General features: G+C 41.5%; 1 protein-coding gene across 6 annotated transcripts in view; it reads right to left on the bottom strand.

Moving 5' to 3' along the window:
* The window catches only part of LOC307112284 (uncharacterized protein C2orf42), a 28,756-nt gene extending 19,410 nt beyond the window's left edge, over positions 1 to 9,346 (bottom strand). For 2 of the 6 annotated variants that reach the window (XM_079792817.1, XM_079792812.1), the window contains exon 1: positions 364 to 630. The gene's annotated coding sequence lies outside the window, so the exon portion shown is untranslated. Of the gene's footprint in view, positions 1 to 363; positions 631 to 5,258; positions 7,910 to 9,314 lie in introns of those variants that run through there. The other 4 variants (XM_079792814.1, XM_079792816.1, XM_079792815.1 and 1 more) reach the window with 4 other exon arrangements.
* Positions 9,347 to 11,638: the final 2,292 nt, after the last annotated feature.

The raw sequence follows: 11,638 nt of genomic DNA on the forward strand, positions 1-11,638 counted from the left end.
AGAAGAGTATGTTTTTTATTTTCCCCCATTATGAAAATTTTCAAACATATAAAAAAATAGAATTATACAGTGAACCTCCATATACTTACCCACTAGATTATACAATGAACATTTTACTGTATTTGCCTTATTACATATCTATTTATCCATCCCCTTCATCATCCATCAATTCCTTTTTTACTTTGACTCATTTCAAAGTAAGTTTCAGCCATCAGTTTAGTATGCATATTATTAAGTAAAGTTCAATATTTTAAATGCTTTTTTAAAAAGGTAATTTGCACCCTAGCTGGTTTGGCTCAGTGGATAGAGTGTCGGCCTGCAGACCAAAGAGTTCCGGGTTTGAGTCAGGTCAAGGGCACGTACCTTCGTTATAGGCTCCTCCTGGCCCGGGCCCTTATCAGGACGCAATCAATCGATGTGTCTCTCTCACATCGATATTTCTGTCTCTCCCTCTCTTCCACTCTCTCTAAAAATCAATGAAAAAATATCCTCGGGTGGAGGATTAAAAAAAAAACACATAGGTAATTGGCTTGTGATTTTGAAATAGACTGTTAGCATTGCTTTCCCCCCATCTTTTTCTACATCTTCTTAGTCCACTGATTAACAAATTGAAAGGTACAAATAAGAAAAGTCTAAGATGCCGAAACCGGTTTGGCTCAGTGGATAGAGCGTCGGCCTGCGGACTCAAGGGTCCCAGGTTCGATTCCGGTCAAGGGCATGTACCTTGGTTGCGGGCACATCCCTAGTGGGGGGTGTGCAGGAGGCAGCTGATCGATGATTCTCTCTCATCGATGTTTCTAACTCTCTATCCCTCTCTCTTCCTCTCTGTAAAAAAATCAATAAAATATATTTAAAAAAAAAAAAGAAAGAAAAGAAAAGTCTAAAAGTCTAAGAATGACCATCTTTTCACTGGTGCTATAAATTAATCCCCCAACTGTAATATTTGCTTACTGAGTATCGACTGAGTGAATAAAACTTTCTGAAATATGGTCTATAGCAGGATTTCTCCAACTTGGCACTACTGACATTTAAGTCTGGGTAATTCTTAATTGTTAGAGGAGTATCCCATGCACTGCAGGATGTTTAGTAGTACCCACTAGATGCTAATAGCAATCAACACCCCCTCCCCAAGTTGTAAAAAAACAAGAATGTCTCCAGATATTGCTAAATGGTCTCTGCTGAGCTAAAATCACTCATAAAAAACTACTGATCTAGAGACATTAGCATGTTTACACAGAACTGCCTTCCCAGGTCAATAAATTTCTTCAGTAGGTATTCTCATTCAGCCAGACATGGGTTCAAAAGTCAAAAGATGGAGGATTTAGTTGGCTCTTTACCACCAATTCTCTCTGTGACTAAGACTTTTAACTTTTGAGCTACAGGGTGTTTTTCATTCGCAAAACAGAAAAAGAGTTAATATCTATGAAAGAGCTTAGCTGAAAACTACACTGATATGATTTAAGTGGAAAAACACACAACTTTGCTCATTAAGGCAGAAACTGGTTTGCCATACATGTGAAGCCTTAAGATGCTATGGTTTTTTAGCATCATCATGGGAATTCCATTCTTTTATTTTTCTTTTTTACTTTTTTTATTATGCTCTGTAGAGGGCAATTTGTTAGTATCTTTCAAAATTGCAAATGCACATTTCTTTTTGAAAACCTTTTAATTTTGAAATAAGTTTAGGTTTATAGAAAAATTATAAAGATAATACAGAGGGTTCCTGTATACTCTTTATCCCACTTTCCCAAATGTTAACATCCTAATTACCATGGGACATTTGTCAAAACTGAAGTTTTAACATTGGTACAATACTATTAATTCTATCTACTACAGACTTTATATGGATTTCAGCAGTTTTTCCACTAATGCCCTTTTTTATTTTTTTAAATATATTTTTATTGATTTCAAAGAGGAAGGGAGAGGGAGAAACATCACTGATGAGAATCATTGATCGGCTGCCTCCTGCACGCCCCCTACTGGAGATCGAGCCAACAACCCTGGCATGTGCCCTTGACCGGAAGCGAACCTGGGTCCCTTCAGTCTGCAGGCCAACACTCTATCCACTGAGCTAAACCAGCTGGGCACTAAAGCCCCTTTTAAAGAATAAACTTATATAGAATAATTTTACATTTTCCGAAAAGTTGCAAAGATAGAGACATTTGTCAAAACTAAGAGGTCAACATTGGTACTTTAAAATTAATTAAACTCTAGACTTTGTCCTTTTTTCTGTTCCAGGAAGATCCAATTAAAGACACCACATTGCATTTAGCCATCATGTCTCCTTAGTCTTCTCAGATCTGTGAGTTTATCTTTTCTTATTTTCCACTAGAGGCTTGGTGCATGAAATTCGTGCACGGATAGGGTCCCTAGGCCTGGCCAGCGATCAGGGCTGATCTATGGGGCGACCAACGGGGTGACAGGAGGGCCCCCACTGGCACCCACTTTGGCTGGCCTGGGGCCTGTGGGCTGGGGGCAGCTCCTGTGTTGACCATCTGCCCCCTGGTGGTCAGTGTGCATCATACCGACTGGCTGTTCCTCCGGTTGTTCTGCTGTTCAGTCGATTTGCATATTAGGCTTTTATTACATAGGACTAGAGGCCCGGTGCATGAAAATTCGTGCACTCGGGGGGTTCCTCAGCCCAGCCTGCACCCTCTTGCAGTCTGGGAGCCCTCAGGGGATGTCCGACTGATGGCTTAGGCCCGCTAAGCCACAGTCTGGCCTCCCTCTGCGGGAGGCGAGTGGGTGGGCCGATCAGGGGATGGCACTAGCCAGCAAGTGGCCGGCCCTGCCCCCCCCCCCCCCATTGCCTTTCCCTCCCTCTGCCCGCTGGCACGCGCCTTGGCTGGCCTGGAGCCGCCTGCTCACCGGCCCTGCCCCTTGCCGACTGATTGTTCTGCTGCTCGGTCAATTTGCATATTACTCTTTTATTAGGTAGGATAATCTTGACAATTTTGAAGAGCCAGGTGTTTTACAGAGTATGTCCTTCAATTTTAGTTCATGTTTCCCCTGCATATTCCTTTTGACCCAGTAAGTCCACTAATAAAAATTTATCTTACAGCCCTGCCTGGTGTGTCTAAGTGGTTAGAGCATTGGCCCTCGCACCGAAGGATCATGGGTTCAATTCCTGGTCAAGGGTGCATACCAGGGTACATACAATAATCAACCAATGAACCCTAGCCAATTTGGCTCAGTGGATAGAGCATTGGCCTGCAAACTGAAGGGTCCTGAGTTTGATTCTGATCAAGGGCACATACCTTATACTGATGTTTCTCTATCTCTCCCCCTCCCTTCCACTCTCTCTAAAAAATCAATGGAAAAATATCTTCGGGTGAGGATTAACAGAAAAAAAGTTTCTGCCCTGGCCTGTGTGGTTCCTGTGTGGTTCAGTTGGTTGGAGCCTTGTCCCATGCACCAAAAGGTAGTGGGTTTGATCCCCAGTTGGGGAGTGAGTGATAGGCAATTGATTGATGTTTCTCTCACAGCAATGTCTCTCTATCTCTTCCCCCATTTCTCTAAAAGGAAAATCAATTAAAAAAAATTTTTAAAGGTTAACAGAGGTTTGTGTTTATTAGTTTTCACATTTTGAACCATGTAAATCTATGATCTTTTTAAAAATGTAAATTTTTAAATATTTAGAGATAAAGTCATGTTATAAAATGATAATGTAAAAGCAGACTCCAGCCCTAGCTGGTTTGGCTCAATGGATAGAGCGTAAGCCTGTGGACTAAAGGGTCCTAGGTTTGATTCCAGTCAATGGCACATGCCAGGGTTGTGGGCTTGATCTCCAGTAGGGGGCCTGCAGGAGGCAGCCAATCAATAATTCTCTCTCATTATTATTATTATTATTTTTAAATGTATTTTATTGATATTTTACAGAGAGGAAGGGAGAGGGATAGAAAGTTAGAAATATCGATGAGAGAGAAACATCGATCAGCCACCTCTTGCACACTCCCCACTGGGCACGTGCCCGCAACCAAGGTACATGCCCTTGACCGGAATCGAACCTGGGACCCTTCAGTCCGCAGGCCGACGCTCTATCCACTGAGCCAAACCGGTTAGGGCCTCTCTCATTATTGATGTTTCTCTCTCTCTTCTTCTCCCTTCCTTTCTGAAATCAATACATTGTTTTTTTAAAAAAAGGAAAAGTTATGAATAAAAATTATCATTAAAAATATCATACTCATTCTGTCTCACTTTCTATACTTAAATAAATTCCAGGAAGATAAGTACAAAAGGTAGAACTGTTAAGATAGAATTTAAAAAGGGTGAGATTTTAAAAAATATTTTTTAAGGATATCAGAATGAGGATGGCCTAAATGACACAAATCCCTTTCTGTGTCCACAAAATACTGATTAAATTTTTTCCTACTGTATTAGTGTTTTTTAAAAAAACCTCTTTATTTTTTTAAATATATTTTTATTGATTTCAAAGAGGAAGGGAGAGGGAGAGATAGAAACATCAATGATGAAGCCCTAACCGGTTTGGCTCAGTGGATAGAGCATCGGCCTGTGGACTCAAGGGTCCCAGGTTTGATTCCGGTCAAGGGCATGTACCTTGGTTGTGGGCACATCGCCAGTAGGGGGTGTGCAGAAGGCAGCTGATTGGTGTTTCTCTCTCATCGATGTTTCTAACTCTCTCTCCCTCTCTCTTCCTCTCTGTAAAAAATCAATAAAATATATATTTTTTTAAAAAAAGAAAGAAACATCAATGATGAGAGAGAATCATTGATTGGCTGCCTCCTGCACGCCCCACACTGGGGATCGAGCCCGCAACCTGGGCATGTGCCCTTGACTGGAATCGAACCTGGAACCCTTCAGTCCGAAGGCCGACGCTCTATCCACTGAGCCAAACCAGCTAGGGCAAAAACACCTCTTTATTGAGGTATATTTTATATACCATAAAATTCACCCATTTAAGTGTAGAATTCAATGGTATTTATTAAATTTATAGATTGGACACCCTTCACTACAATCCAGTCTTAGAACACTCCTCGAAAAGATCCCTCTTGCTGTTTGCAGTAATGATTCCCACCCCCAGAAAATCACTAATCTGCTTTCTGTCTCTATAGATTTACCTTTTCTGAACATTTCATTTAGATGGAATCATATAATATGTGGCTTTTAAAAGTCTGGCTTCTTTCACTCAATATAATGTTTTCAAGATTCCACCACATTGTAGCATGTATCCATACTTCATTCCTTTTATTGCTGAATAGTAGTCCATGGTATAGATATCATTTTGTTTATCTACTCACCAGCTGACAGATATTTGGATTGTTTCCAGTTTTTTACTCTTATGAACACTGCTGCTGAGAAAATAAACATGCAAGTCTTTGTGAAGACAAATGGCTTCATTTCTCTTGGGTAGATACCTAGAAGTGGAATTGCTGGATCAGATAAGTTTCTGTTTAACTTTTTTAAGAAACTGCCAAACTGGCTGTATCATTTTACATTCACATAGGCAACATATGAGAGTTCCTGTTTCTCTACTTCCTGTTTCTCCAATCAATACATGTTACTGTCTTCTCATAGCCATTTGATTATAGTGTGTTGAAGTGGCATCTCACTAATGTTTCACATGCTCATTTAACCATATGTCTATCTCATTGGGGGGAAATCTATTAAAATATTTTATCTAAGCCCTAGCTGGTTTGGCTCAGTGGATAGAGCATCAGCCTGTGGACTGAAGAATTCCAGGTTCGATTCCAGTCAAGGGCACATGCCTGGGTTGCGGGCTCGGTCCCCAGTGGGAGGCGTGCAGGAGGCAGCTGATCAATGATTCTCTCTCATCATTGACGTTTCTATCTCTCCCTCTCCCTCCCTGTCTGAAATCAATAAAAACATACTAAAAATATTTTATCTAAGAAAGCCCCAAATATTTTATCCATTTTAAAACTAAAACTGATATTTGATTACATAAAAATGAAAATTTTCTGCATGTCAAAAATCACTATAAGCAAAGTGCAAAGATGAAAACAAACTGAGCAACAAAAGCAGACTTGTACACTAAAAACTACAAAACATCGTTGAAGGAAATTAAAGACCTAAAAAAAATGGAAAGACATCCCATGTTCATGGACCAGAAGACTTAATATTGTTAAGATGACACTACTCCCCGAATTGATCTACAGATACCATGAAATCCCTGTCAAAATCACAGATACTAACTCCCTCCTCCCCCAGAAATTAACAAGATGATCCTAAAATTCATATAAAAATACAAGGGATCTGGAAGAGCCAGAATAATCTTAAGAAGAATAAAGTAGAAGGACTCACACTTCCTGATTTTAAAACTTACTACAAAGCAAATTAAGACAATGTGGACAGAGAAGGAAAAATACTGTATGATATATCACTTCTATATAAAACCTAAAAAAGCCAAACTCATAGAAAGATAATGGAATGGTGGTTTCCAGGGGCTGGGGAGTGGGAAAAATTGGGAAATATCAAAGGGTAAAAATTTCCAGTTATGATTAAGTTCTGGGGATCTACTATACAGCATGGTGATTACAGTTAATAAGACTGTATTGTATACTTGAAAGTTGCCAAGATCTTAAGTGTCCGCACCACAAAAAAGAAATGGCAATTATGTGATGTGATGGAGGTGTTAGCTAAGGCTATGATGGCAATCAGATTGCCTGTGCTATTCCCTTTCCCCTCCTCTTCCCCCACAGGTGTGCATCTCTTAAACTCTAAGGGACCCCACAAGATTTGCAACCAAGGGAGCAATGGGCAGCAGCAGCTCAGCTTGCCCGGGCTAACCCCCGGAACCTGTCTCCAAGACCCCTCTTCTCTGACTTCCCAGTGAGCTAAGGCAGCCCAAGCTAGGCTCTCCTGTTACTTCTTTTATGCTAAGCCCTTCCTTGTTTCACTGTCCCCAGGACTCGGATTGTGAAATCTTTCCTACGCAAAGTCAAGAATACACACTACTGGCTGGCCTTGGCAGACACGCTCAGGGCCAGGCCCGCTATCTGGTAACAGAAGGGAGAGTTACATTTCACTGTTTTCTAATATTTGAATTTTAAACATGTACTGGTATCACTTATTAGATTCTATATTGAAAGCATATTCAAACAAGTTAACACAACTTGTAAAGAACCTGTATTTGAATCCTGCCTATAAAAGGGTGTCTCAGCAAGATGGTGTAAAGGGAGTAGTGCTGGAAGAGCGAACCCATAAATGCTCCCTAGAAGGAGGGTTGCCATTCAATTACTATTTGGCTGTAGAGCTATACATCTTGGTGGATGCTATTTAATGTTTGTGAAGCACACTAAGTGAAGAGAACAAATGATCACCATGAATAAAACATAAAACTTACTAATGTTTACTAAGTACAAGTTAGCCCTTCCCATGCATTTTCCTCATGTATTTCTCACCATTGTGGATGAAAAAGGAGCCACACACTAAAGCAGACAAGCTCAGAGGAGGCCGAAGGCCTTACAAACTCAGACACCTAAAGAAACCACATAGGCCGAAACCGGTTTGGCTCAGTGGGTAGAGCATCGGTCTGCGGACTGGAAGGTCCCGGGTTCGATTCCGGTCAAGGGCATGTACATTGGTTGCAGGCACATCCCCCGGTGGGGGGTGTGCAGGAGGCAGCTGGTCGATGTCTCTCTCTCATCGATGTTTCTAGCTCTCTATCCCTCTCCCTTCCTCTCTGTGAAAAATCAATAAAATAAAAATAAAGCCACATAGGATGGTCTGAAATTTAAAATTCCTAACTAAAAGTGAGTCATGGAGCCCTAACCGGTTTGGCTTAGTGGATAGAGCATCGGCCTGTGGACTGAAAGGTCCCAGGTTCGATTCTGGTCAAGGGCATGTACCTTGGTTGTGGGCACATCCCCAGTAGGAGGTGTGCAGGAGGCAGCTGATTGATGTTTCTCTCTCATCGATGTTTCTAACTCTCTATCCCTCTCCCTTCCTCTCTGTAAAAAATCAATAAAATATATTAAAAAAAAATAAAAAAATAAAAGTGAGTCATGGCTATAATCATGTCCTAGGCCAGTATCTTCCTTTTTTAAAAAAAAAAAAAAGTATTTTTTATTGATTTCAGAGAGGAAGGGAGGAACATCAATGATGAGAATCACTGATTGGCTGACTCCTGCATGCCCCCTACTGGGGATCGAACCCACAACCCAGGCATGCACCCTTGACCGGGATCAAACCTGGGATCAGTCTGCAGGCCAATGCTCTATCCATTGAACCAAACCAGCTAGGGCCAATATCTTCCTTGACAAAAGGTCTTTACCTTAACGGAGCCTATTGTGAGTTTTTTTTTTTTTGGGGGGGGGAGGGGGAGGGTTTGTTTTTTGCATCTACCAATAACATACTTTTGAAATGTCAGGTTAATTTCCTTTTTACAAACCCCTCAGGGCATAATTCTCCCACCAGAGCAGGAGACCACAGAACCTCTCATTGTTACCATTATCATGTTAACTGTTAACTATCCTGTACAAACCTGTGCAAAAGAAGTAGGTTGTCTATTTATTTATCAAATCCCAGAGATTTCCCAGCTTTGCTTTCTACCACCTCCCTAATCTATCAACAATGAATTTCATGGATCCCCCTTACATCTTCCCCTTTGATGCTAATGTATAAAGTGCAAAACTGCCCTTCTCTGGAGCATTTCCTCAACCCGTTGAGATTTTTGCTTTCTGGAAATGGTTTGGCTCAAATAAAGTCATACAAATTCTCCCAGATGTGGATGTTTCTTTCATGAACACCATCATCCTGCGACGTCGGTACTACTGCACTCATCTTTAGAGAGGAAGAAACTGACTCAGAGAAAGTAACGCTGTGATGAATGTCTCACAGTCAGCCACCAGATAGCCTAGTGTGATTTCGGAATCTGATGGATTCCTTGACAAAACACAAATGAGAGGAAGGGGCAGGCCTAGAAGCCACAACTCCCGACTCATGGTCCAAGGTGCTCCCATTAGCCCTGCGCAGCGTCGCATACCGCAGAAAGGCCAATGGAAGAAATGCAGACTCGTGTCTGGGAAAGGGGCGTCCTAGCCTGTACCTCCCTCCTGGATTCCGGGACCCAGCCCGCCCCCCCACTGCACCACCCAGGGCCAGTTTCCCGGCATCCTCCCCGCCGCGAGGGCTCACTTCCGGTTCTAAGGAGGCCCAAGCAGAAGCAACACCTGGCTCGCACCCTGCTCCTTGGACACGCTCTCTGTTGGGATTCTAGGCTCTACACCCGTTCCACCGCCGCCCCCGCCTTCTGTCCCCACGGCCCCCTTTACCTGCCCTGTGCCCACACCCCCCCACCTCGCGGCCCAAGGCCCCAAGCTGACGACCGCCCTCACCTCCTCTCTCTTCGCCTGCCGCGGTCTTTTACAAACGCGGCCAAGCTGTTCGCTGTAACGACAGTCGTTATTGGTCAGAGCCGCCCATGCGCGGTGAGTGCCCGCCCACCTCAGTTCGCATTGTCTGATGGGAGTTGAAGTTTCCTCCTCCTGCAGGCGGCTGGGCATTGCTGCAGAACACGCCGTAGAATCTGCGCTTACCTGGGGAGTTTCACTCAGGTTCTTCACTGCAGGGGCTGCCGTGTTTCTGGCCTATGCTCCTAGATCGGAAGGCACTGACAGTTCTAGGGCTGGTCTGGACTATTTCAGGCCTGTGAGAGTCCTGTTTCTGAGTTCCATTGGTAATGATGGGGAAAAAAATCGTCTTAGATTTTTCTACGTTATTAGCAGATATCGGTTGCGTCTTACCGTTTTATCAAAGGAGGTCTTGTTCAACAAATTATGCGCTCTATCACTTCTATGTTTATATTAAGCTATCTTTTTCTCCCTTAACTATAGTCTGACATATTATTTTAACGTTTTCCCTTATAATGAGTTTGAAACCGGCGTCCTACGTCCTAGTTCTGGTCCTTGGGATCACAAAGAATGAATATAAATGCTTTTTTGTTCGTGAGTGAAGATCGCTCCTGAGTGCAGTGTGTTAAGGGTGAGGGCTGTGTGTGTTGATTTCCTGAAACTATGGCCCTGGTCTTGCTACTTGCTAGTGCTGGCTCTGTGGGCAGGTTGCCTGGGAAAATGGTCCTTTCCAGGAGGTAATAGGGAGAAAGGCACACTTTCGTCTTGAGATCATATTTTTTAATTATTCTCCCCCGCTAAGATATAATTTATTTTGTTTACATTTTCAAGTATAAGCATATTGTTATTGGTATTCTTAACATTTTTTCTTCTTCGTTTAAATTAATAAACTTTTTTAGAGCAGTTGTAGGTTCACATAAAAATTGAGCAGGGTGGGAGGGAGGGAGGTGGAAGAGAGTATGGGGGGAATAAATGGTGATGAAAAAAATAATAAAATAAAATTGAACAGAAAGTACAGACAGTGCCCATCTATTCACTCCTTGTCCCTACACACTATTGACATCCTGCACCGCAGTGGTAAATTTGTTACAATCAATGAACTTCATTGAAACATCATTATCACCTAAAATCCTTAATTTACACTAGGGTTCACTCTTGGTGGTGTATAGTCCATAGGTTTTGACAAATGTAAATAACAGGTATTGACCATTGTAGTATACAGAATAGTTTCACTGCCTTAAAAGTCCTCTGTGCTCTGCCTATTCATCCCTCACTTCCTCCTAACCCCCTGAAACCACTGATACTTTTACTGTGTCCATAGTTTTACCATTTCCAGAAGGTTATATTATTGATATTACAAAGTATGTAGTCTTTCAGATTGGCTTCTTTCATTTAGTAATATGCATTTAAGTTTCCAACTTCTTTTTAAATCTTGGCTGTATCTATAGTGAAAACCCTCTTTTTGTTCCTAATTTTACTTGTGCTTTCTTTTTCCTGATCAGTTTCACCACATGATGTTATATATTTTATTAATCTTTTCAAAAGAACAAATTTTTTGGCTTATTTGAGCTAGTTTATTATATATTTGTTTTCAATTACATTAATATTTGCTCCCATTTCATTATTTCTTTCCTTATTATTCCTTTTCTGACTTCCTAAGCAGGAAACATAGCTCATTAATTTTATCCCTTCTTTTCTATTAGCATTAAGGTTATACATTATTTTCAAAGTGCCATTTTACCACAAATTTTGATATGTATTATTTTCTTTTTAAAAAAAATACATTTTTATTGATTTTTTACAGAGAGGAAGGGAGAGGGATAGAGAGTTAGAAACACCGATGAGAGAGAAACATCGATCAGCCACCTCTTGCACACTCCCCACTGGGCACATGCCCGCAACCAAGGTACGTGCCCTTGACCGGAATCGAACCTGGGACCCTTCAGTCTGCAGGCCAACGCTCTATCCACTGAGCCAAACCGGCCAGGGCTGATATGTATTATTTTCATTCATTAACAATTTTATATTTAAACATTTTTACTGTGGTATCGTCTTTGGCTCATTAGTTTATACATGCGTTTTGGAATTTCTACAAATTTTTGTTACTGATTTTTAAAATTGATTTTAGAAATAGAGAAACATCGATTTGTTGTTCCATTCACTAGTACTCATGCATTCATTGGTTGATTTTTTTTTTTTTTTTTAGGAAGAAAAGAAGGGAGGGAGGGAGAGAATGAGAAACATTGATGTGAGAGAGAACCATCAATCAGTTGCCTCCTATATGCACCCTGACCGGGGATCTAACCCAC

The sequence above is a fragment of the Cnephaeus nilssonii genome (assembly GCF_951640355.1).
Source record: "Cnephaeus nilssonii genome assembly, chromosome: 15".
NCBI classification, from domain to species: Eukaryota; Metazoa; Chordata; class Mammalia; order Chiroptera; family Vespertilionidae; genus Cnephaeus; species Cnephaeus nilssonii.